The following is a 25,980-nucleotide window of genomic DNA, read 5'->3' on the forward strand; positions in this document are numbered from 1 at the left end:
ATTCCCTCACTGACATCTATGTATTCCTTCTAATAACTTTCTTACTAAAATTTTTGAGATTGAGAGGTAAGGTTAAATATTTCAGTAACATATGTGTTTTAAAGTCACGTCATAATCAGAGAAGTCATGTACTGCATTTCTTTGCAAGACTAACAGTTTTTAAAAAAATATTTTCATAATACCCAGTAGCCTTATTCTGGTAGTATTCTCAGTAGAGAAGGACAAGAATTTGAAACTGTTCTTCTATCTATCCATCCTCTGTTACTGTGCCCAGTGGAGCCCAAGAGGTACTGTTGGCCTGCAGTTCCTGGACGAACAATTAAGAAAAATAGCGTCCATCTGTTGTTTATGGAAGATTTGGATGGGAAAAGGCTGAGAGTGGATAAAGGTTGTTTTGCAAGGCGCATCAGAAAGCGATGCACCCTCGGGTCTGCAGCTGCCCGAGGCAGCTTTACACCCCAGCTACAACCTGTGCTGCCTGTGGAGAGAGAGCAGCATTGGCCTGGCCTGGGCAGGGCAGTGGGTCTCTCAGGTTCTTCATGAAACCATAGTTGAGCAGCATTGCATGTGGGAACTCTTCCAGATGCTGGCAAGGGACAGTGTGCTGGTGTAGGTTGTGGCATGGTGGCTTGGGAGGGGCCTCGTGGGGTGACTCCTGTAAGAAGCTGCTGAACCCCCAGTTCCATGGGCAGGGCAGCCAGGGCTCCAGCCAAGGCCCTTGAGAGAGACAATTGGTGCGACTCGGTCATTAACGTGTGAAAGGACTGAGGTAGGACCTGAGAGCAAACTGAGGAGAGGAGCCGAGGTGGAGAGTAGGTGAGGGCAGTGCTGGAAGGAGATCCCGAGGTTGGTGAGGGAGAAGGGGAAGGAGGAGCCCCAGCAGAGGTTCCCCTGCAGCCCATGGCGAGATGGCAGCTGTGCCCCTGGTACCACATGGAGGAACCTGGCAGAGCAGCCCCTGAGGGCAGCTGGAGGGGCAAACGTGGACCTGCAGCCCGTGGGCTTGGACCTGCAGCTGTGGAGGACCCCACAGCAGGGGAGGTGGCTGTTCCCGAAGCAGCAGTGACTCTGTGAGCAGCACCTGAGGGTCTGCACCTCGTGGGAGGGACTGATGGCAGAGGGGTTGGGGAGGGACTGTCTCCCGTGGGGAAGCAGGGCAGGACTGTGAGGAATCCTTCTCCCTGAGGAGGAAGGAGCAGCAGGACCCACCAGCCTGTGAACTGACTCTAAACCCCATCCCCTGTGCTGCTGGGGGGAAAGAGGGAGAGAAACCGGGAACAAAGGGATTTGGGCCCGGGAAGAAGCTGAGTCTGTTTTTTTCCGTGACCATAACTGGTGAGTGAACCCTCCATAGTCTTGTCTAGACCCACGAGCTTCTAGTTGGCCTTTGTCCTTCCCATCCCACAGTGTTTGTGCGTGGGATGTGAGTGAGTGGCTGCAGGGCTGGTTCTTTGTTGTGGATTAGGCCCAAACCGCAACATGGGGATATATTGATAGATGTGAAAATGTGGTACTTTGTCTTGTCTGTCAGACAGAACACACAGTATAGCCTCAGTCTCTGGCAGAGGAGGTTTGCTGAAGAGTTGCCTATAACCCACAGTGTCTGAAACTTTGAGGTGTATCCTTTTTTCCAGCACTTTGCTTCCATGCCGTTCCATAAATTGCAGTTACTTCTGTTATTTTTGATACTTCACATGCATAGTCTGGGAGCATGCTACCAAATTATTCTCATTATGCTAGAGCTTCTTGGAAAGCAAAAAGTAATTCTTGGTGCCTGTGCTGAGATACTGTTGAAGCTAAACGGGAGGGTAGTTTCTGTTCCCATTTTTTTCACCACTGTCCTTTGCTGTTCAACATGGCTAAGTAGTACCAAGCTGGTGCTCCCTAGCAACTGGAAGATACCACTGCTCTGAGACTTGATTATCTCCCCTGTGTTTGGTCTGTGGGTGAAGGCTGTGGTTAAAAGCAGTGTGGACATTCATTGGCATTACTTTTGAAAAGTTAAAGGGAATCTGGGTGTACAGTGTGCTTGTTATGCCTGGTTTGTGTCAGGTGGCAGAAAGGGATGGAATTCAATCAGCCTGTTCTTTGAAAAGGTCACAAAATCAGGTTGCATTTTCCCTGCATACTAAAGAAACAAGGAAAACCTGAAGCATTGCCAAGCTGTTACTTGCCTGCGCCCTTGGTATGTGTTGGTATTGGGGCTGCTCGTGTTGGTTAGATATGGTTCCTGACAGTTGCATCTATGCTTAAATAAAATACAATTTGCATTTATCTGTAGCTTGGTTTGGAGCATTTCCAATGCACTATGGCTTCCTCTGCTTTTATATATGCAGTTGAAGGTGAAAAGCTGAAGTACTATTTTCCAGAGACAATAGGAGTAAATTATAAAAATGTGTAGCATTTTTAGGAATTGGGAAATAACAGAGCAGTATACAGCAATAAGCAGCAGAAATACGGGTTATTTACTCTATCACAACATTGTTCACATCAGACAACCACTTTGAAATCTTTTATCTGTGAGCAGTGCACGTGGGTGTTTTTCTATTGATTTTTGAAAGGGGATTGATACCACTTAAGGCATTACTGTTTTCTCCTCAGGCTGCTCAAATGAATTGCACACCAAAGTTTAGATGGAAATTCTTGCCTTCCCTTTGGTGACAAGGGATTTTAGCTAGTCATTTTAGTTTTACAAATATTTATTCAATATTACCCAACACAAAATCTCCTGAACACGTGTTCTTCCTAGTCTGAATGTATAGCTATCCTAGCTGGCATTGGGCAGTGTTTGGAGTCTGTGTGGGCATCGCTGGACTTTCTGTGGAGCTCTGCATTTCTCACTTGAATTGATGACTCTTGTCTACATGAACAAATCCATCTCTTTTTTTTTTTTTTTTCACCCAGACCTTGTCCTACTGGCATCCTGACAACAGAAAGCTAACAAACATTACACAGACTGCTTGCTTTTCTGTGTGCTCTGAGAGTTAGAGATTTTACACAAACTCCAAATGAATTTCCTGAGTTCTTCTTCCAAATGAGGAGCTTAAGGCTAGATTCATGTCAAGGAATCCTGTCCCTCTGGAAGGAGACCTAATGAACATGGGCAAGGAGCAGAGCAGGTGTTAGCTGGACGTTCTGGGTCAAAAGAGGCCAACTGCAGCCCAGGCTGTATTATCAGCAGGGTAAGAGAAGGATGCATGGTCCAGTTTAGGCTCCCCAGCACAAGGAAGATCGTGATGTACTAAGTTGTTAGGGGGATGGCTGGAGCAATGAAAGAAGAGAAGTTGAGAGTGGTGGGTCTTTCCAGCCTTGAGAAGGTGAAGGGCAGTCAGTGTTGCTGTCTGCAGCTACATTATGGAGGAGGGTACAGAAAACGGAAGAGAGAGGTACAGAAATGCTGTTCTCCCCAAGTGAGCATTAGTATTTTATTGACTGCTTTTACAGCTTTTGATGCCATGGATAGTAGAATAGAAGTCTTGTCTCTCAGGGATAAGGCAAAAGAGATGCACACACTATTTTTTGCACCAATAGAATTTCCAGAGGTTTATTTTGCTCCTTTCAAAGTAAGACAGCCTAATTCCAGCAGCATCACAGCAGATCAGTACCTTCCTTCTTCACTCTACTTTTATTTTCTGTGTGACAGAATTTCAGTTTGCGTTCAGGAGGGCTTCAGTGTTTTCAGCTATCCTTCTGGGTATGTGCTTGTGCCTGACCTGGGGCTAACTAGCAACAGGCATCCTTATGGAAGAATTTATATTGTCTGAGAGGCCTGCACACTGAAGTACTCTAAATGGTGTTTTCACACTGCAGCTAATCCCCACAGTTTCCGTTGCTTTAGGCTGTTGCTTCTGACGAAAAACAAACAGAATGGTCTGGGAGCTGAGGAATGTAGTCTGGAGAGCGAGCCAGTCAGCACTCCACTGGAGTTGGGGATGGAAAGGGAGCAGTGTAATGCCTGCACTAAAGAGAAGTGGCCAAGAACAGCGCTCTTCAGTTTTAAGGCTGCAGTTCTCAAAGGCTTTTGGAGCCTTAAGGACCCAGCAGACACTTCAGTGGATTGGTGTTTTACCCTGTCAGAAAACTGAAGTGATTCCTTGCAGATATAGAGCAAGTTTAAACACTGAACCGGTAGAGTCAGTTAAGCAGTTGTCCAGTCATGAGTGAGTACATGGAAATACTCACTGTTGGGAAGTGTTCCCCAGATCTCTCATGAAGAAGAAAATAACTCTTGTAGGGGACAATGACTTTCTGGAAGTAGTCTGAGCAAGCACAGTGAATGAATCATGTGGCTTGGTCTTCCATTAGGATCATGGAATCATAGAATGCCAAGTTGCAAGGGACCTCAAGGATTATCTAGTTCAGCCTTTCTGGATAACAATATAGTTTAAATGAGATGGCCCTGCACCCTGTTGAGCTGAGTCTTAAAACTGTCCAATATGGGAGAATCCACTGCTTCCCTTGGGAGACTATTCTGATGTCTGACTGTTCTCATGGTGAAAAATTTTCTTCTGGAGTCAGACTGGAATCTTCCCAGGAGTAACTTCTACCCTTTACCCCTTGCCTTTCACATGTGTCTCCTTGTAAAAAGGGAATCTCTGTCTTCTTGGATGACCGTGTATGTAATAATGCTGCAGCTTCATACTGCTGCCTGCCTCTTGTTCAGGCCCTTGTGTTCCTCTCTCTACACCTAGTCTTTTTTACAATCTATTGCTTGACTCCTCCTTGCAGTTGGCAGTCATTCTTCTAGTGTGTGTGCCATGTGGTTCCAAATGCTGATATTGATGATTAGCACATGATTATCATACCCACAAGTAATTCACTGATTCTCACACCGGACAAACTCAGCCTTTTTGAGGCTGCCCTTGCACAGCAAAATATCTTGCAATGTGCAGCATCTAGAAATTTTTGTTTGAGTAATTCTGCCAGACCTGTGGAAGTGCCCTCTTTATTCTGTGTTCTATTAAAAATTGACTTACTGTGGTTTAATATAAACACTATTTGATTTGTTTCATGAAATGCCTGTGAACATTGTCACACTATCCAGTCACCTGTTGTGAAGAATTAATAGTGGTTTGCTTGGGGTTTTTTGAGGAAACCATGTAATGAAAAAAAGTAACTTTGTGCACTGAGACCTACAAGGACCTTTCCATTCTTCATGTCCCTGGGTAAAAATGAAGGTAACAAAATGAAGCTTTAAAGGAGTAACCTGTATGTTCAGTGAAACTTTAAACAGTGCACATCTGCCTTTGGTTATTTGTGTGCTTGGAAATAAAGGTGAACCTGCCTTGTAACATAAAATATCACACGGAGGGCAGATTTTGTGGGGAAGTGCGTGTCATCAAGGTCCAGTTGTGTTTTCATGGTGATGGCTGGCAGGTACCTGATCATCAGTGGCAATGGCTTTTTGAGACCTACAGATGCCCAAAAATCTACAGAATCAGGTATTACTAATGAGTCTGCAGAGTCTTGCAGAAGGCTGATGGTAGGTGAATACAACATGAAATTGCGTAGTTCATACAGCTTGAGATGAGATGTGTGAGTCAGCCCTGGGCCCACGATAGAAACCAGTTTCTGGGTAATAATGTGATGGATGTTTCTGAACTATCTGGGAATGCCCCAGCCAACTCTCTCCCCTCACTCCTTCTGGGAAGTGCTGTAGCTGTGTGCATGCGTGTCTGCCGTAGAGCTCAGGAGAAAGGCGTGTGTGTACAGTTCTTACTGCTTTTCCTCCTCTTGGCTGCTTTTAGGGAAAAGGGGGATATTTTGCTCATGTGATGTTGCAGCTTAGTATTGCCACCAACGCATAGGTCCTGACTTGGTGAATGTGAAGTGAGCTCCCAGCAGAGTGGCATGGGCTTACAGGACAAGGAGTCCCTGGGGACAGAGTAGTCAGGGCTCAGTATGTTTGAGCATTTCTCTTGTGACCTGTAGCACTTCTTATTTTGGTCATGGTATTTGGAAACCTCATTCGAGGTTGTAGAGGTTCCCGAGCATTGTCTACTTGGGACAGTCAGATTGTTCCAGGAAGCTGCTGCTGTGGCAATGAGCCATCTCCCTGTAGGGCTGGCTTTCTGTCCTTCTGTAGGGAAAACCAGCAGAACCAAAAATACCTTGCTCTGAGATGGGGAGAGTTTGTTCTTCATACTACACTGTCTCCGTATTTGTGTCTACAAAGTCCCGTTTTAATTACGACATCGGTGTTTAGGAGGTTGAGTTGGTAATAATTATGCATATGAAGTTAAGTTTTTCGGTTGGCAAGGTATCTCTCAGGAAAAGAGGCTCCTGGTTTCCAGGTCCATTGCTGGTGCTTTCTTTGCCCACCCCCCAGCAGCCAGCTGAACTCCCTCGACACACCTGGCTGCAAACTTGGGTTGCATACAGGGGAATTGGGGTGGGGGGTATCCAGTCTGGAAGTCTCTGCTGAGAAAGTAGCTGGCTGCACCAATGTAGTTGCAAAGTGTATGAACCTCTGTTTATTAATGGCATTACAGATCATGAGACTGAAAGTCAGTCACCAAAAAAAAAAAAACAACCCACACATGAGTACTTATTTTATGGGCATGAAATTAATTTTTTCATTTTCCAAAGATAATGAAGCCACAGAACAGACCAGGGACAGTGAGGGGTATGCTCTTCCCTCTGGTGTGTCTGTTCCCAGAACTGCTTCAGCTCTGCAGTAATCATGGACGTAACTATGGCAGGCTATGCTAAACTGGTCCAAAAAAAAGGGGAAGTTAACCACTTGGAGAAATGTTTTTTCCATAAGCCCTAGACCTTTAATCCTCATAACTGTAAATGAACCCTGACCTGGAAAAATCTTTTCATTTTCTTTTTTTTCTCTTCAAGTGTGGGAAGAGAAGTCTCACTCCTTAACCTTTGCACAACCACATATTAATGTAATTTCCTACTCATAGTGACCTACTGATTTGGAAATAGCAACTATACTTAATCTGATTTTTCTTCCTATGTTTTTGTGATGTTTTTGTTGTTTCTCCTGTTTTTGTTTTTGGTTCAGTGCTGCTTCATTAAACTTCAGTCACAAATGCCAGCTGAAGGATACACAGCTTGTTGTAATTTCAGCTAATCAGACATTTATAGATCAGAAGAGTTTGTTGCATGTGTGCGTAAAAACTAGGATTCTCCCTTCTTGTTCTTTTCCCTTCTTGGCTGACTGATTTTTGTCACGTTGACCCAGGAGGATACGTACTCTTCAGAGAGCTCAGCATAATAGTACACTTTTCCCTTGCTGGTGCAAAAAGCTGTAGGATCCCTTGTTCCTTTCTGCTGCTGTTGTCCATGTGCAGTATTTTGCAAGTTAGCCGGGGCATACTGACATGTTAGAAGGCACCTTATGTTTTGCTGTGTTTTCAGACAGAAGAAAATTGTTTTGTGTTACTGTAAGGAATGCCATAAACTGTGACTAAGCTGTCAGGAGAAATGGGAGCAGTTTGAGTGATCAGCATCTGCCACTGGATTTGCTTTAAGCCATCAAGAGCAAATGTTCAGGTCTCAACTGATATTTTACCCTTCCCTTATCTGAAATATTCTGGGAAAATCAGAAACTCAGGCAGCTTTAAATTAAAAAATAATCATAAATAAATGGAATTATCATAGCATCCCAGACTGGTTTGGGTTGGAAGGGACCTTAAAGATCATCTAGTTCCAACCCCCCTGCACGAGCAGGGACACCTCCCGCCAGACCAGGTTGCTCAGAGCCGTATCCAACCATTACAGGTTATAATGGGCAGCTGACAGAAATACTGTTTAGGGACAAAACTCCAGAGGTGCACACCTCTGCAAAGAGGAAGGGAGGTGCCTTTTTTTCCTCAAAATATATTCCATCTCAGAGAATCCAGAAAAAATGCTTATTGTAACCATAGTATTAGCAAGACTTGGATTAGCGCAAAGCTTTGAACTCCCTGTCACCCCATAGCATAACATCTTTTCCCATGCCTGTTTAATTGCTGTAAATCCAGCAGTTCCCACGGCTGGTTATGAATTCTTTCCACTAAAATTGCTCAATGTTGGAATTCAATCTGTCTAAAATTGTATCTGTGAAAGTAATGAATCTTACATCATAGTAAATCCTGAGTGATTTGAAATCACTTCCTTAACTGTTTTCCATCTTTTACCTTCCCTTCCAAGTTTTCTGCTCCTACTTTTTTAATGTTTTTTTGGTAGAAAACAGCTATCCCGTCTGTGAGCAATGTTATTTTATCTGAAGACTTTATCACTTGAACTGGAAGGAAGATGTGAGCTCAAACAGCCTGTGTTTTGTTACTTTTTTTTTTTGCAGTAGAGGGGTATGTTAGTCAAAACTTCACATGAGTAGAAATATTTCTATAGACCTTTTTGAAACTCATAGTAGAGAAAGTGTGAATAGTGGGATCGTACAAACTGCAAGAAGTTCAACAAGGCCAAGTGCAAGGTCCTGCATCTGGGCTGGGATAATCCCAAGCACAAATACAGGCTGGGTGGAGAATGGATTGAGAACAGCCCTGAGGAGAAGGACCTGGGGGTGATGGTGGAGGAGAAGCTCAAGGTGAGCCGGCGCCGTGCGCTGGAGCCCAGAAACCAACCCTGTCTTGGGCTGCAGCACAAGCAGCGTGGGCAGCAGGGCCAGGGAGGGGATTCTGCCCTGGTGAGACCCCACCTGCAGTGCTGTGTCCAGCTCTGGAGCCCCCAGTACAGGAAGGACCTGGAGCTCCTGGTGAGAGTGCAGAGGAGGCCACCAAGATGATGGGAGGGCTGGAGCAGCTCTGCTCTGGAGACAGGCTGGGAGAGCTGGGGCTGTTCAGCCTGGAGAAGAGAAGGCTCCAGGGAGACCTTAGAGCACCTTCCAATGCCTGAAGGGGCTCCAGGAAAGCTGGGGAGGGACTTTGACAAGGGCTTGTAGTGAGAGGACAAGGGCAGGGAGGGAGAGGACAAGGGGGAATGGATTAAAACTGGAAGAGGGGAGATTGAGGTGAGACATGAAGAGGAAATTCTTCCCTGTGAGTGTGGTGAGACCCTGGCCCAGGTTGCCCAGAGAAGCTGAGACTGCCCCATCCCTGGAAGTGTTGAAGGGCAGGTTAGGTGGGGCTCTGAGCAACCTGGTCTGGTGGGAGGTGACCCTGCCCATTCAGTGGGGCTGGATCTAGAGTATCGTGAAGGTGTCTTCCGTGCTAAACCATTCTGTGATTCTATGAAATGATGAAATTCTCATTAGCAACGTGTGCAATCTGAGTGTGCTAACACCACATTGTGAGGGAGCTTTCACTAACCTTTGTGGGCTAAATTCCAAGAAAAGTGTGACAGTAGAAATTGTGAACAGCTAAATGGGATTTCACTGTTGTCCTTTTTTTGTTAGTACCAGACACTTTTAATAGAAAAGGTAACTTTGCTGGGGGTTATTTTAGTAACGTGATAGATAGTAATTTAGATTGTCTCTTTACATTGCTGCATACAGATAAATATATATATCTATTGAAATCTCAACAGCCTAGAGGGTTTGACTGCGTAATCAGGTCACTCTATATCTGAATGGTCTCTTAAAGCTAAGGTTCACTGAATGTCCTGGTCAGAGTTTATGTGCCAATTAAGAGAAAAGCTTAGGAAAATTGGCCTCACTTCTTTCATAGAGAAGCAGTGATTTGGGGAATGCTTGTTCTTTCTGTGAAGTGAATCAAGATGTCTCTGAGATGTTATTCTGTCCTGTATTGATTTTTCTTTTAAATTTTCTTCTCCCTTAAAGTAAAATCAGCTTGAGCTTTGTAAAACTCTTATTGGAAATCTTTCCCAGAGGTGAGGAAAGTGTTTGAATGAGTTTCCAATTAACAAAAAAGTCACTAACAAAAAACAGTTAGCTAAATACTTACTGAAGTAGTGAAAAAGCCAAATTACTATCAAGCCTGGGAATGTATTTCCTTCCCTTGTCCAGCACGAAGCACTAGTAGTTTAGATGTCTTGTAAACTGCAGGCCTCAGAGCAGGATTTGCTGGAGCGGAAGGTCAGTTAACCACATTTCAAAGCAGACACAGATAGTGCAATAGATATCACATTGAAATGGAGGATTGCATTTGTAACTTTTCATAATTTGTCTTTTCTTTGAAACATTTATGGTTTATGAAACATTTATACTAATTTATGCTAAGAAGCAAGTAGAAGCTAAGTGCTTGCATAGGGTCTTATTTTTTTCTGAGACAGAAGTACAGAATTGTGTTCAGTAAACTTGGAAATGAAGGAATAATTTACCAGCTGTCTTAGAGAGATGTGCGCATCTCAAGATTACCTCCTTCTGAAATAAAGTCTTCTCTAAGAGCTGAGTACAGTTAGATTTTGTCACAGCAGCTAAGAATAACTGCGTAATAAGGAAGGAATTACTGTTGGTGGAATTATGCATAGACAATAACCACTCCCTAATTCATCAGGGAACTTACTCCACGTTAATTTCCGTTATATTGGTCCATAGTGCATTGGCTTTGACCAGAAAAACATTACTGTGCATATGGGGCACAATTAGGGAATCTGCAATAGCAGAGGAACTAGTAATCTGTGAATCCCCAGCCTACATCACTTGCTCCCTTGTGACAACCAGGCAGGGTTTGGACTAGCCTTTTTGTACTGCCCTTTTATGTTTTATTCCAACTTGCTGTGAATATCCCATCTCCAGGCTCCCTCAGGATGAAACTCTTCCTTGGGCTGAACAGAAATCTTTTCTAGCTCCTAAAAGCATCCATTATTTGTTTGCTTCTAGGAACTGATAGTTTGTTTCCTCTTTTGTTGTGTTGTGGGCATGGTAAACCACACCTGCTGAAGTGGAGGGATGCTATGGCCAAGCCAAGGCAGCTCTGATGATAAGCAGTATCTTAAAAAACAAGTGTGAAAGAATCTTCAGAAGGAAGCTGCTCAGAAGGAAGCATGCACTGGCACAGAACCCTGTAATGTCCAATGACTTGGCATGTGCTGGTTTCCAGCTCTGTATGAGCAGTGCACAAGGTGTAAAAGGAAAAAGAGAAGTTGGACAGTAATTTTGCAAATGAGCTTTGCAGTGTGAATTGTTTTAAAAGATGCTGAAGATCCTTTGAAGGCTTTCGTCCTCTTCTTTTTGCACCTTTCCTAGTGCTATAAAGTATGAGTTCACATTTATAGCTTGTGTATCTGTGTAGCCTCGACCCAGGTTGCTTTATACCTTATCTTTTAATATTCACTTGAAATCAAGTGAGCCACTTACTACCTAATTGCTTTATTTGCATACTGATAAGCTGAAGTGGTGGTAACTGTGTTTTAAAACCTTTCTGAGCAATTCTTATGGAAGACAGGTAGTATCTCTTGTTAGCATTGCTTTCATAAGCTATAGTTCTCGTCTTGGAGCATCTCAGATTCAATGAGCTTTTGCACAGAATCACAAAAATGAGAAAATTTGCTTATTTAGCTTGGATTGCCTTCATTCAAACAGGCAGGCTTCTGGCAAGAGAGGATTGCAGTTCTGCACTGTACCTCCTTTGTAACTTGACAGCCCCACTGTTTATTTTAAAAGCCCCTTGCCCTTCTTTATTGTATTACTGACCCTCCAGTATTCTTGTGTGCCTTCAGCTCTTCAAGCAGTATTTTGAGATAAAACTGTTCCCTGTGGTATATTTTGCATACTTTGGTCTTTGGAAGTGTAACTTCCCTAGCCAGAAAAGAAAATGTTACCCCATCAACATTCTTTTCTTAGACCAGTTCAAATTACCTGCTCCTTAAAGGGGGCATAGGGTCACATTCACTTTAAACAGTTGTTTTGTCCCTCTGACCTTGCTGGGAATTATTTTGCCTTCATTGGTAACTGGATTGCTTTTTGCAATGGAAACCTTTCAAAAGCATTTAATCGAAGTAATTCAGTCCCTGCTGTCACCTCTGCCCTCCCTTGTCCAGACCTGCTTTGTACAAAGGTAATGTCATATGCATGGTGATGCCCATCTGTGCACCTGCAAATTTCACTTGCCGTGGATGTTCTTGATCCCACCAAAATGTGGATGATGATACAGACCTTTCTTTCTCTTAGCCAAGCCTAGTTATTCTTTTTCCTTAGCTTGTGACTGCAGTTTTTAATGAGAATCCTGAGCAGGTAAAATGAAAGAAAATGTGGAGAAAGGCCTATTAAAAATCAAGGAATGCTTTTCATAATTAAAGTTTTTTCTCCTGAAATCATAATCAAGACTGCCTAAAATCATATGGTGTTTTCTCAAAGCAAATTACTTTCACCAAAAAACTTGGCTTATGCTGTCCTATAGAGCAGCCAAAGATGTCCTGTTTACCAGATCTGACATGAGAGATCAGCAGGAATGTAAATAAAGCAGCCCTTCAAAAGACAGTGTCCTCATACCACTCATCCTGCAGCTTTGACAAATTTACTAACATCTGTTCTGATGCTATTTCTGCACAAACCATGGAGAGGAAAAGAGTTTTAATTAAAGGAGCAGACTGATGTGTTCAACTTGGATAAGCTTGTGCCATCTGGGTCGGTTATACTTGCAATTCACTCCTCAGCTTCTTAGATTTTGCATCTACTTCAGCAATGTCCTGGTCAATCACGGGAAGATGTACCAACCCTTGGAGCAAGATGTTTATTGTAGTATCTCGCTTGTGAGCTGCATGACTTTTATTTTATGATTTTGGTTTTGGTACTAGGTCTTGTTTTATTAACATATTGCTTCCCAGTGCTGGCCACAACTGCTATTGTAGATGTCAGGTAGTACCAGGTATTTGAAAATTAACCATAACTAAACCTCATTCAATAGATAGTCACTGTGGGGCACAGATTAAAAAACACTTCAGACATGTTTTAGTCAAGGCCACCCTGCTGACACTGAGTCTTGGCCAGCTGCTCCTGTTCCTGGGGGTGGCTACAACTGTGTTGACTGGCAGTGCAGCATGGGATGCTGCGCAGGAGCCACTGGTGGGGCCGTTGCTTAGCAGACAGATGACTTGTCCACTGGTACAACCACTATTGGTGAGGGTTTTGGGTAGGTCAGAACAGGAAATGGAGATGAATGAAAACCCATGTTGGTCATCTGTTTATTCACTGCTAGCAGTGTATTGGTGGGGTCACACAAAACGGCTCAAGAGCAGATTGCTTTTAATTCGGATGGAAATTGATAAGTAACATTTTGTAGTGCTTTAAATGCATAATGTGCTGGGTGTATTTGGTTTATACTTGAGCATTTTCCATTCCTTCAACTTAGAATTGATTAGAGCAGGGTGTTTAATATGATGAGATGCAGCTATAAATAAGAGGCTTTTATAGATTCCAAGAAAATCTTTATACATTTTAAGTGTGTAGACAGCTTCAATTCCCAGGAAGGTCAAAAGGGAAATCAATTGGTAATTTTAATCCAGAAATCAATTTTGCTTAAGTTTTTCAAACGTGCTGATCCAACTTTTCCATGCAACAGTGTGTTTCTGCTGAAGTAGCAAGTGCATTTTGGCTGGTGTATTACTTGAATTGGGCTCACCTTTATGCAGAGCTGAAGTAGATGTTGAACAGAGGAAGCTTTTTGGGAGCTGGGACTGACCAGCTCAGGTAACTACTGGTCTGGCTGCCAGCACACATTTCTGAGGGAGGTCATCATCCTTCTGCTGGAATAGATGAGCTGATGCTAAAAGGTGCTGCCCACTTCCTGCCTTTCAACTGCAGGATGGTGTCTCAATGTTGCAGGAACCTAAAGGAAAAGATTTGTCAGGACTTGAAGAGATTTAAATGTCTGAAAAGGTACAAACACGATTGCATGGGAGGTGATATTGGCACTTGTTAAAACAATAACTTTAGTTTTTATGTATCCAATTTCTTCGAAATATGAGAAATAGGAACTTGGTTGTCTTTGACCAGCTGGGCCACCTTTTACTCAAGAGGTAACAAGCTTCCTGGCAGATGGCCATGACTTGCACTGTGTTTTATCTCAATGTGTATAACCACTAAATGCAGGAATTTCTTGAGCTATTTTTTTGAAGGAAGGATGTCAGCTAAGACAGATGTGTGTTTGTAAATCCTGGTGATGTCAGACTGTAGCTCCTCTAGTACATGGAAACACACTGGGGTTTTTAAGTGCTGCTAGTCTGGCTGCCATACCATGCCTGTGTACATGTTTTGTCTGGACAGGCTTTAGAAGGAAAGCAATGTGAGCATCAAATGAAGAAGTTGTGTGCTACCAGATGGGAGGTATAAAGCCAAGGGAGGGAGTCGAGAAGGGTACACAAAGTAAGGGAATTTATGCTTCTAATAGTGAATGCACATCTGCAGTTTGGAATGTTCTGCATTTGTAGTATTAATGAGAAATGTATGCTTTTGAAGTACTTTTACTCCAGTTGAATTTATTTAAATAATTTTTACAGGACGTAACATACCCTATGCATTACACTGTGTGTGAAGGTTGCCCCTTACTCTAAAACTGCACCAGTTGGGAAAGTTCTCATTATTTATCATCCAGTAAATGGTACTGGCGGTTTCCAAATATTAAACAGTTATGTCTCCTGATGTGATAGGGTGTACAGCACAGATACCACAGAATAATGAAGTTGTTTGGGTTGGAAAGGACCTTGAGGGTCATCTAGATCCACCCCCCTGCAGATATGAACAGAATACTTGAGACAAGGCCTTGTGGGTACTTGTACATGTGGATTGTGTGTATGTGTGCCACGTGGGGAGAATGATCCTCCTCAAGACAGAGGTAGTTGGGCTTGATTTTGCTTAGTTCTTCAAAGCTTGTAATAGACACAGATGCACATAGCAGCCTTCAGGGTGCTTCAGCTTCCTTGGCACTCTGTAGGGGTTACACATTTGGAGTGAAAGGGAGAAGAAATTGTGCTTCATCTCCTTGGAAATGTGCAATTGAGGAAGTGTAGGAAGAGGTTATCTGAACAGTGTAAGACCATACTCATCTTGGAAGTATATTGGATTGGTTCAGGGGTGATTACACTACAAAAACTCATGTTCTTGTTTCCCAGAGGAGGATGCAAAACTGCATTTTGTCTTCATGCCCAAAGGCATCAGGGTATCAGTGGACCTGCTGCACTGGTCAGGGAAGCATGGGGCAATGGGAGTCTCTAATAAGCCCTGTCAAAGCCAAAAGCACAGAAGTATCATTGGAGCTGTGAATTTATCCCCAAGCCTCTGTGTGTAAAGTAGACCCTTGAAGGAGTTCTGGCAACAAGCCTAGATGTTTTCTGGCAAGCTTCTGCTCTCAATGTGTTTTGATCCTGCCCTTTGGTTGGTAGCTGCTCACAACATCTTTCTTCTGTAGCCTTGGCTGACCAAGAAATTAGTTGGTTTTGATGAAGTTGTGCAGTGAGTATGAAGCTCAGCTCCAACAGCCAGCAAAAAAAGGCTGTTCAGGTAGGATAATCTTTGGAGTGGTAAATTCTCAGATTCCTCAGGGATATCCACCCCATACTGCAGCTGACCAAGCCAAATGGGAAATAAGTTCACTGCTATCCCCCACATTCACTGCAGAACAGGGGTGTGTCTGCTGAGGGCATCGCTACCCTGGGCAAAGCAAATCCAGTATTTATTAGCCTAGGTAGATATGGAGTGAGCAGTGGCAACAGTTAGGGAATGAATGCATTGTATTTCTGCTCTTGGGGCTGCCTCTCTCAGGTCTGTTTTAGATCATTTCACTGTTGCCTCATTACATTTGTTTTGCTACCTGGGGAAAGGGGATGAAAATATTTATCTGCTTACTGCTGCCTAGGAGAATAAGGTGTTTATGTAACTCCTTTCTCAATTATTTTACTATCATTAGCTATGGGAATAACTGTTCTCTTGTCTGAGTCTCCAGTTGACAGTCGTTAATACCCAGTAGACCCTTACTGTTTTAGGATTTACGTATAAGGGGTACGGAAGATGAGTATTCACTTCACTCGTGTCTGTTTATAAACTGCACAAAAGCACTTTCATGGACAGAAGCAAGATTTCTGCCTTCTTGCTGTGTTTTCCCTTGACCCCTTTTCAAAGTTAGAGCAATGCAAAGTACAGAAATTTAGCATTACCTTCCAGCTTGCTACTGAGTCCATGTTGTTGGGAAAACCTACTGATCCTAGCTATCAAGTTGCAGGTGATGTGTCTGTGTGTGAGTTGGGAAATGGTGGTACACGGCTAACTCTTGTCCCATCACTGCTCTCCTCTCTGGAAGCTTTGGGAAAAATACAAGCTTGCACTAGTCCATGCCCTAATGGGAAAAGAACAGTGATCTGTTAGAGGCCAAGCTACACAGGATAAGGCAAGTCTTTTCTGGGGTCAGTGCTGTGATTTAGGAAACTACCAGGGTTCATATGTGGAATTTGTTTATTATGAGTACTTCATAAATTAGCTGTAAGTCACAGTTTTCTGTAGGACCTTTGAAGGTCCAACAGATGATAGAAAAAGAGAAAGCACTTTGGAGGAAGAGTATTTTCCCCTTCTCAGCAAAACTGGTCAGCAGCATCTGATTGGGCATAGCCCAGCAGAAATTACAGTATTGCCAAATGTGTCTGAGGGTTGTCAGGTAACAGGAAGAATACCCAGAAGTTTTAAGAGAGCAGAGACTCAGTATGTTTCTTGTTCTGTAAACCTTTCTTTCCAGAACAAAAAGGAAGCACAGGACCAAGTCAGAGTCCATCCTCCACAAATAGCCAGCCCTTGGCCTCTTTTATTGAGGTGTTGCTGATTACAGTCATTTCTACAGTGATGCTTCTGTAGCAGCAGCAGGAGTGAAACCACCACCTCATTTCATTGGAGCTGCTTTGCAGGTGTCAGGCTAGGGTAGGTTTCAGTAATTGCAGACCAGGGTGGTGTTTGAGCTGATGACCCAGGAGGGAACAGCTTTAAAGTTTAATTCATAACTGAGGTATTGCAGATGGACTGTATCACCCTGGTGGCACATGGCACTGAGCTCTTGGAAAAGTTGCTGGGAAACAACACAGGAGGGTTGGAACTAGATGATCTTTAAGGACCCTTCCAACCCACACCATTCTTTGATTTTATGATAAGCTTTCTGAATTCCCCATTTAATAAATTTTTGTTTCCTCCTTTTTTTTTTCTTTTAAACCAAGCAAATAACAGCTGGTGTTTGCTTATGTTAAGACAGATGCATCACACAAACACCATACTTTCCCAGCATCAAAACTGAAAGCGAGTTAATGTCTGCAAGTGCAACTTGCCCATAAATTTGTTTTTATCAACTTGTGCATTTCAAATGTAACAAACAGATATAAGATGAACATATAGAAGATGGTCTTACGGATTACAGTAGCACAATAATTTTTTTCTAATGTTTTTTTCCAGACCTGCTATAATATTTCTCATGTCTCCCATTCCCCTTAGGAACAAGCTCTTTGTAAACCAGCCTATTTTGGCAATTCCTTCTTGTGACCTAACTCCTGGAGATGGCTTCTCTAAGCTCCAAGGTAGCATAGCAGCCAAAAATGTAATTGGGCAAGTAACTGGTCGTGCAGCTGAGAGCCCTTCGCATGGTACAGCTGATAGAAGTTTCAGTAAGAAGACACCAGCATGTCATACTAAGAGTTATTTGGGCATCCCTGGGGGCTGTGTGAATATAACCAACTCAAACCCCAAATGCAAAAACAGAGGAAGGCTCATTGCTTATGTATTAGCTGCATTGCATTTGAACTGCAGTAAAGTTGGAAGGAAATGGAGGAAAGTACTTGGGAAGATTTATTCTTGTGTTAGAATATGCAAAACCAGATGCTGCAGCTGTATCTCATAGGAAATAATTTTTGTGCCTGATTCTCATTTTCTGTGGTTGCAATCTTGTCTTGCTCTTGGTATGTCCTTTAGTTTGCATTTGTGGTTCTCCATGTTCCTGGCTTTTCACCTGTCCATGGAACACATATAGCAAGCACAGTTTTATCTAGCTGAGTTATCAAAAGAGCAGTTCAGCTTGTTATAAGAATGTCTACTAATGCCTATCACTAATGCTGCTTTTAGTAATTTTGAGAGCTGAAGGCTGACAGCTCTACTTTCAACAGATACCATTTTCTAGACAATAAGAGACTTGCTAATAATGTGGACGGCAGACTCAAATCTGGACATCCCTAAATTTTCTAGGAGCTTTTAACAAAGAACCCAAAATGCTTTGGTCACACTAAATACCCTAGGCAGCTGAGGATTGAGTATTATAAAAGTTTCTTTCCGTAATACTCTGTACCTATCTTGCTTAGCTGTCTTCCTTCATACCTCATTCTTTAATATATATGCAATCATATTATTAAACATTCGTCATAGAACACAAGGAATATGCTGGACAGCTAAGTTTACATTAATGTATCTAATGTATCATCCTCACAGTTCTCATTTCTGGGTGTTGCTGCCTTTGGGCATGGGTGTAGTCTGGCTGAAAAGGGTCCTGCCTTAAACTACTAAAACTGAAGGAAGAGGCTCTAGTCCCATTTAGGTATTCACTAGGAAAAAAAGAAGGTTTTCTGAAGTCACATGAAGTATTAAAAATAATCCAAATGTGCTCAGTGACAGTCTCTCTGGTAATAACAAAGGATCTTGTCACTGGGATGTTGGAAATGTGAAGCAAATACTTCAAGTGGCAGACCCCAGACCTTACAGGGAGAGCAGAAATTAATAAGTGATTTGCTTTATTAGGTAAGAAATGTAATTTATTGTTGGTAATAGGACAAGGAAAGAAAGCAAAATGTCTGGCAAAACAGTCCCTCTCCTCTTGGCCAGCTGGTGGGAGAGGAAAACTTGCTAAACAGCCTGGATGCAGGGAGCTGCAGCTGGGATAGTGGCATGTTCAGGCAGCAGAGTTGCTAAGTTTCCCATCTCCTTGTCCTTTCCTTGTTCCCTGCCCACCTACACACACAGCTGCTCCCTGCCCAGGCAGTCCTGGTGTTAACTGATGTCCAGAAACTTCAGGAACGCAGCCCCACAGTGCTGTGGCCACTGCTGGGGCAGACACAGAAACACATGCTGTTTACAACAGATTGCTCTGAATGTTCCTTGATGCAACAGAGAGCAGAAGTGTGAAGCGACAAAGGGAACAGAGAGGTTTATTGCCTTTTCCATGAACTGCAGGAAAGGTGGAAGGCTTTTTATCATCATTTTTTAATGGAGAGAATTCAGAAGTTGAGTGGCTGATCCTCTTATGTAGTGCACCCTGTATGGCTGCTGACTTGCTGGGGTGAAATGTGTAAATTGCCATTCACACATGGCCAAAAATAGTCTTAATCTTCTTTTTTAATTGTGCTTGATCAGGAGCCATAAATCCTGTGCTTTAGAAACTGTTTTACAAAAGCCCTACCCTCCAAAAAGGCTAAGGTAGCCTAAGTGTAACTCACTCTTGCGCTTTTGTACAAAGATTCAAGGTGGTGATTTACACTGAATAGGTTTTAATCATTAGTTGTGCACTTGTTGGGGTTTGGCGTTTGGTCACCCCCATCTACAAGAAGGGCCTAAAAGGAGAATCCAGGAAATGATGGGCCCACCAATTGTACTTCAGTCCCTGGGAAAGTTACGGACCAAATCCAGCACTGTCTTCAGTTCTGGTCCCTGCTATACAAAAAAGATGTGGGGTAATGGGTACAAGTTACTCCTGAGGAGATGGCAGTTGGACACGAGGAATTTTTTTTCACAATGAGAACAATCAGCCATTTTAGTAGCAGCCTTGGCCTTTATTTCAGTAGGGGAAGGAGTTGCTCTGTTCCATTGGAGTATAATGTATTAAGAGGGGAATATTCCCTTCCTCTGACTTCACTGCGTGCAGCTGGTCCTCAAATGTGTTTTGAAGTAGTTCCTCATTAGGATCAACTCATGGGAAGTAACAGATGGTGAAATGAGGCTAAACTACTGGGAACTTTGTGCTCTGTTAATGCTCTTTCTCTCTATAAATAATAGCTGGGGAGTGGCACAGGAATGAAGATGCTGTTATGTTTGTGGCTACCTCTGCTGCTATGTAGCTGCTACACACTGCCTTGCAGCATCTTTTTCAGGAATAGAAAGGAGTAGGAGGAATTTGCCAGCCCTTTCAGAGGGGCAAAAAATACTGCAGTTGTACTGCAAAACAAATAAAAACAGTGCAATGTTCAAAGTTGTATGAGGGGAAACAAATGTGGGAGGTATTTTTACATTAACAGCCTAACAGGCCACATAACCACTTTGGCCTTTTTGGTTTCAGTTTCTTCTTAGGAAAATCAATGAAATAAATAAAACCAGTGTCTCTCCTCTGATATTCCCATTCTCCAACTTCTTAGTGTTTACTTTTATCCTAAAATACTCCTTTAAAATGTGTCTATGGATTTCTCTTTTTCTGTGCACGGGTGTGTTTGTGTATGTACATGTATACAATACTACTCTAGTCTGGACAGGTATTTCTGGAAAACTTCTCTGGCAATGGCAGATTATTTGTTGAGGTGAAGAAATCATTTTCATGCAAATTTATCCTGGCTTACAACATCACTAAGTATGGTCATAAGTGACTTGGTGTGGCAGAGACCAAAGTTCAGATGCCACTGTCTCACTGGTGTATATGAGTCTGGATTCCTAGATGCTTTTACAGGGTAATGTCCACCAGGAGTAGTAAGACTTCATTCTCTGTGGTTCAGACATCCTGGCTTGCTGTCAGGCAGACTCTGGTGCCTGCTTCGCAGCAGAAGCAACTACCAGGAGAATCATTGTGGCTTTACCAGCCATCTACAAGGCCACAAGCAGTTGTTGCCAGTCATCACCTGCACCCTTTCATTTCTTGGCTTACCTACCTGTGTGCCACGGTGTGAATGTGTGGGAGATCTGGTGTATGTTGACTGGAAGTCTTGCTTCTAAATCATCATCTTCTATCCCAGCTTGGACATTGACAGTAGCACTGGCATTTGTGTCTTAAATTACATTTTTTTTCCAACCTTTGTCTTCACTGATTGTTTTCAGGCCACAGTAACAAAAAGCTCTACAAAAATAATTCGCTCTGACTTTTTTTCCTGGACTAGTCAGCTTTTGCCATAAACTTTAATATGCACTGTCCTTAAGGGCCACTTAGTGCTCTTTTCCACGGACCTTATTAACAGCCCTGCAGGACAGATGCTTCTGTTGACCATCCTCTTGAGGTGTTATCCAGCATGTTCCTGGCTCTGTTTCCGAGGCTAGCACTAGCTCTGCAGTGGAAGCAGGTGTTCAAACTATTAAAAACAAACAACACAAAATTGGAAAACCCAACAGTGTGAAACTTTGTTTTTCAGGGAGGCATATGGATCTCTCCACAGCTTGGAGACTACTAAGGAGATACATGTCCTTCAGGGACCTGTTACCATAAAAGCAGCTTAAGTGACTCAGTCTTTCCCTGGGGATATTCTTAAAAGAACTCCACTCATTTTGTCTTTTAGTGGTCTGAAACATGATTTATTTTGTCTTGTCTTTCAAAAAAAGAAAAGAAAAAACATCTTTTTTTGGGATTTAAAAAAAAAAAAAAGCTGGCCTTATTTCCTGGAGGATTTGAGCTATATTTAATATTAAAGGTCTGTACAGCTCCCTAATGCACGGGCTGACTGGCACTATGTTCACTCAAGCAAGTGCTTCAGCAAAAAAATTCAGCACTATTTTTAGTTCTCTTACAACAAACCACTTGATTGTAAGGCCTGGGAACTGCGACATTGTGATTGCAAGGGTTCTGCTGGAAAAGACAGGAAGAGGAGACACAGCAGCGTGCCAGCTCCACCAGGGACTCCCAGCTGATGCAGGGAAGCACACATCACGAGCAGGTATTTTAAATCATCTTGGGAGCCTGGGTCTGCCCGCTAAATTAATTTGCTGGTCAGAGACGGGGCATGAAAGTGTTAGCTGGCTGGCTGTATCTGCTCCTGCCCTTAAAGATTTCATTCCATAAATTCCTGTCCTGACCGTCAGCTTTTAGATCGTCTCTTCTGGTTTCCTACCCTTCTCTGGGATTTTACAGGACCGTGGGCAAGTTAACGAATGACAGTAGCAAAGGAGAAGTAAGTTTCCCAAAGTGAAGGCGTTCTGCTTTTAAAGAAACACAGACGTTTCGGTGCCTGGGTGAGTAGCCAGGATCGAGTACTATGATCCATTCCTCTCTGTTAACTGTATTAACTTGTAAAAGAAAACAGCTTGGCCCTGGCCAGCTGCGGGGGGACTTGGTCAGACGGGGCTGAGGGTGGAGGGCTGCTGGGCTCTGCTGCCCCAGTGTGCTCCTCTCCCTCGGGCAGCTCTTCTGGCGTCCCGCTGTCCCCGCCGTGCTTTCTGCAGGTCGGTCCCACCCGAAGGAAGCTGGTCCCGGGAGGTTTAGGGGTCCTCTCCTGGTGTGTCTTGTTGCCATGTTCACAGCCCTCCTCCCCCTCCCAGCGCCCGGAGGGGCGAGGTGGTTGCCATTCCTGAGCGATGGAGTCACGGCAGAGGCTGCCAGGGAGCAGATGGCGGGAGCGGGGCAGGGCTGGTGACGGCTCCGGGCACTTCCACACTCTGGACGTCGCTCCAGGGGTGGATCCAGGCGCTGCCGGCCTGTGATCCTGCCAGGTGAGAGAGCTCGAAGCTTTGGATTTGTTTCCTAGATAGAGACTACTGGGGGTTGTGTCACAGCCCGTTATGTGCGAGTGGTGAGACCCTGGCCCAGGTTGCCCAGGGAAGCTGTGGAAGCCTCATCCCTGGCAGTGTTGAAGGGCAGGTTGGATGGGGCTCTGAGCAACCTGGGCTGGTGGGAGGTGTCCCTGCCCATGCAGGGGGGTTGGATCTAGATGGTCTTTTAGGTCCCTTCCAACCCAAACCGTTCTGTGATTCTGATACTGCCAGGGAAATGAGCTGTTGGATTTCAGCAGAGTCCTGCCTGCCTCCTCGTTGGTTCACAAGAGCTGATGCTGCCTTACAGTTTTTTAAAGTAAACTTTGTTCTAAAAGAGAGGATTTCAGCCTGCTGGTCACACAGGAGCTCCCTGCCATCACAGGGTGCTGGAGGTGCTGCTGGGCTTAGGCAAGGAAACTTTTACCTGTGTAATATACCTTGGGTAGCTGGACAGTATTTTGCTGTCTTGTATTTTCATCCTTCTATTTTAACTCAGTTTTGTGATTATTTGGAAATTCCTTGTTTCAGAGTCAGCCTTCGGGGTGAGCCTTGATGCAGTTTAGCTGCATTGCTGTGTTTTAAAATAACTGCTTTTGTTTTACCCTTAATTATACCATTATCTTAAAACAGTGTGATGTGCTGCCTCTTTTGAGTTACTTGGCAGAGAATGCAAGGAAGGGGAACTGTTGAATTCCCACGAACTCTGTGCTAAAAAATCCTGTCTTGCTTTCAGCAATCTGAGCTGCTGCAGCTGCCTCTGTGTACTAGAAGTGGGTATTACCAAAATGTATTGTTCTGTGCTGCTATGGTGGTGTTCTCTGCCTCAGCTCTGCTTGAGGTGCTTTTGAAAAGACAAGTGAAGTGGCAGTTTCATGACAGTGTTTTCCTGCTAGGTATGTGTGTGTATGTAAAAAGTGCAGATGGCACAAGCAGAGTAGTTAACAGCTTGTATTGGCTTATGTTTGCATGAACTGAATTCAGGTTATTGGGTAATAATCAGTCATGTTCATATGAGATTAGGTAATTAATGCTTCTTGGGATGTTTAAAAAAATAGTCAAATATTAACATTTAAATACCCTGTCGGGTTCTTATGGATTCTGGCCAATCCAGGTATTTTCCTCCAGTCTTCAACACTGATTGCTGGGTTGCCAGTCTCAAAACTGATTACTAAAATGAAGACAAGTTGAATGAAAAGTCAGTTTACTCCTTGACCCAAGTTGAGTAAAATGGAGTCTGTGTGGTCTAGAACTAGAATTAAGATGAATGAGTTAGATTTTCTTCTGGAGAAAGTAGAAGTGGATGAGAGTTCATTAAAACTTCAATGAAATGTTTTAGTGTAGTAACAAATAGCACTTCTGGGGGGGACACTGTACATGTCTGTGTAGATTAAAGCTGTATGACTGCTTACAGTGATCAATTGCAGCAACTTTACCAGACTGCTGGAAAGGTTGACTGGATGTTTATTAATCAGCCTTGTATATTCCTGTTTTCCTCCTTCTGTTATCCCATCCCACAGTGTGTGGGGCCAACTACATCGTCTCACCTTGATATTGTGCCTCTGAATTGGAAGGACACGTGGCCTGAGCACAATACTTCAGAGATACTGCAGTTACTCTTGACTACCTACAGTTGTTGTCAACTGCCCTGCTCAAAGACAGCCCAAAATACCAGCAGTTGAGTTGGTTTTTGGTAGTGTGGATTGTGCAGTGTGAGTGGTAAGAGGAAGGTGGCTGTAATGCTCCTCAGAGCTGTTAGGAAGTGAGCATGTGCTTACACAGTATTGAGATAGAAAATCCCTTCTTTCTCTTCCCCCAGACCCTTAAGCTTTTTAATTAGGTCAGTGGGTGAGAAGTTGTGCTGCTGATCACCTGTCATGCCCTGGGCACAGATGGAGAGGATGGTGCTGCAGGGTGTGTTTGTAGCACCCCTGTTCTGGAGCTGCTGCTGCTACTTACAGAGCTCCTCACCCCTGCTCCGCAGGTGGCTGGCCACTGCCTCTTGCCCTCTTCTTTCCAAAATGGGATTATGCTTGTACTTCAATGTCTGTGCAGGCTCAGAGATGGGGCAGAGATCATAATTCAAGGAGATAGTGTCTTTCTGGCTTTATTGTTCCAGTTGGGATGAAAAAATGATGGATTGCATGTAAGCTCTGCACCTGGTAGCTGTTGCAGGCTATAAATCCAAGCCGTGCAGCTCAAAAGCAAACTGAAGTCTAGACTGAGTTTGTCCTTTTAATGTCAATTCAAAGCAGTACTGGTTTCTGAACTCTTGGTGAAGATGAGCAGTTGTCAAATTGATTCTCTTTTCATGCCCTGTAAATGCAGACCCATGAATCGTGGTTACATAGTCTGGCTTAAAACTGTTTTGTGTGTTTGGTTTGTATTCTCCCTCCCCCAAACTTCATTAACTAATTTTAACTAGAAGTAGCTTATTAATGAAACTTCATTTTCTAATGGATCCAGCTCATCCTTCTTAAGCCAAGGCTGATAGAAACCCAAACTCATTCCAATTCTGTAATCATTAAATGAAGCCATTGACTTTTCGGTCTGTGAATGTCTGGTGGTATCAGATGACTGAATTAATTAACCTAAACATTATCTATAGACCACAGCTTCCTTGTCTTTCAAGATGTAGTTATGAAGTTCTTTAATACAGTGAATATAACAAGTGTTCATTCCTGCTAGCAGAGGAGCAGTTATAAACTTATGTTGGGAATAGATTTTGTGAAAAACATGTTTGATTTAACAATGAAAGTAAGTAGCAATCTTTAAAAAATGACCAGGAAAGTATTGGGGTGATTCAGGTTGTGACAAGAGCCACTCTGTCTGTGATGCTTCTGAGAACATTCCACTTTTCCAGGTATGCAAAAAATTCTTAACCCCTTGTGAGAACCTGTCCCCAGATGTGAGAACATCATTCTTGGAAACATGGCTGTGAATCTTACTGTCAGGGAAACAGTAATGTAGTTTTCAGGCTCCCAGCGATTTTTCTGTCTGCTGTTTGGATGCCAGAGTGCTGAGGACTGAGCTTTGGGTCTCCAGGCTGCAGTACTCACCAGTGTGGTGCAGGTTTCCTAGCCCAAAGCTGTCCCTTGTCTGACAGCTCTCTGCTTGGCCAGGACTAGGGTTGACTCTGCGAGTAACATCCTAACAACCCCAGCTGCATAGTGCAGTCACTAGGAGGAGTGTCTGACAGGGAGAGATGGCTTAAGGAGGGAGTTGCTGTGGCAGTTCGGAGAATATGCAGTTTGGGTAAGACTGCAGATCAATGTTATCGGTAGATTGGAAAGGTACTGACCCAAGCTTGGAGATACTAATGTTGTTGTCTGTTTTCTGGTGCTTTTCTTGGATGGTACCGTCTTTTCCTGTAGCTGATTTGACGACTGCACTTTTCAGTCCATCTGGCAGCACGGTAGAGAGGTGGCCTCACTTGTACATGAAAATGAAAAGCCCGG

At 43.5% G+C, this 25,980-nt stretch overlaps 1 protein-coding gene across 5 annotated transcripts in view; it reads left to right on the plus strand.

Annotated features, from left to right (window-relative positions):
• The window catches only part of ARHGAP24 (Rho GTPase activating protein 24), a 214,416-nt gene that overhangs the window by 102,251 nt on the left and 86,185 nt on the right, over positions 1-25,980 (plus strand). Inside the window, exons 1-2 of one of the 5 annotated variants that reach the window (XM_051618786.1) lie at positions 21,643-21,711; positions 21,906-22,006. The exons of 1 other annotated variant lie outside the window; for it this stretch is intronic. The gene's annotated coding sequence lies outside the window, so the exon portion shown is untranslated. Of the gene's footprint in view, positions 1-21,592; positions 21,712-21,812; positions 22,007-22,465; positions 22,484-25,980 lie in introns of those variants that run through there. 3 more of the 5 variants (XM_051618788.1, XM_051618785.1, XM_051618789.1) reach the window with 3 other exon arrangements.

The sequence above is a fragment of the Apus apus genome, chromosome 4 (genome assembly GCF_020740795.1).
Source record: "Apus apus isolate bApuApu2 chromosome 4, bApuApu2.pri.cur, whole genome shotgun sequence".
In the NCBI taxonomy this organism is placed as follows: Eukaryota; Metazoa; Chordata; class Aves; order Apodiformes; family Apodidae; genus Apus; species Apus apus.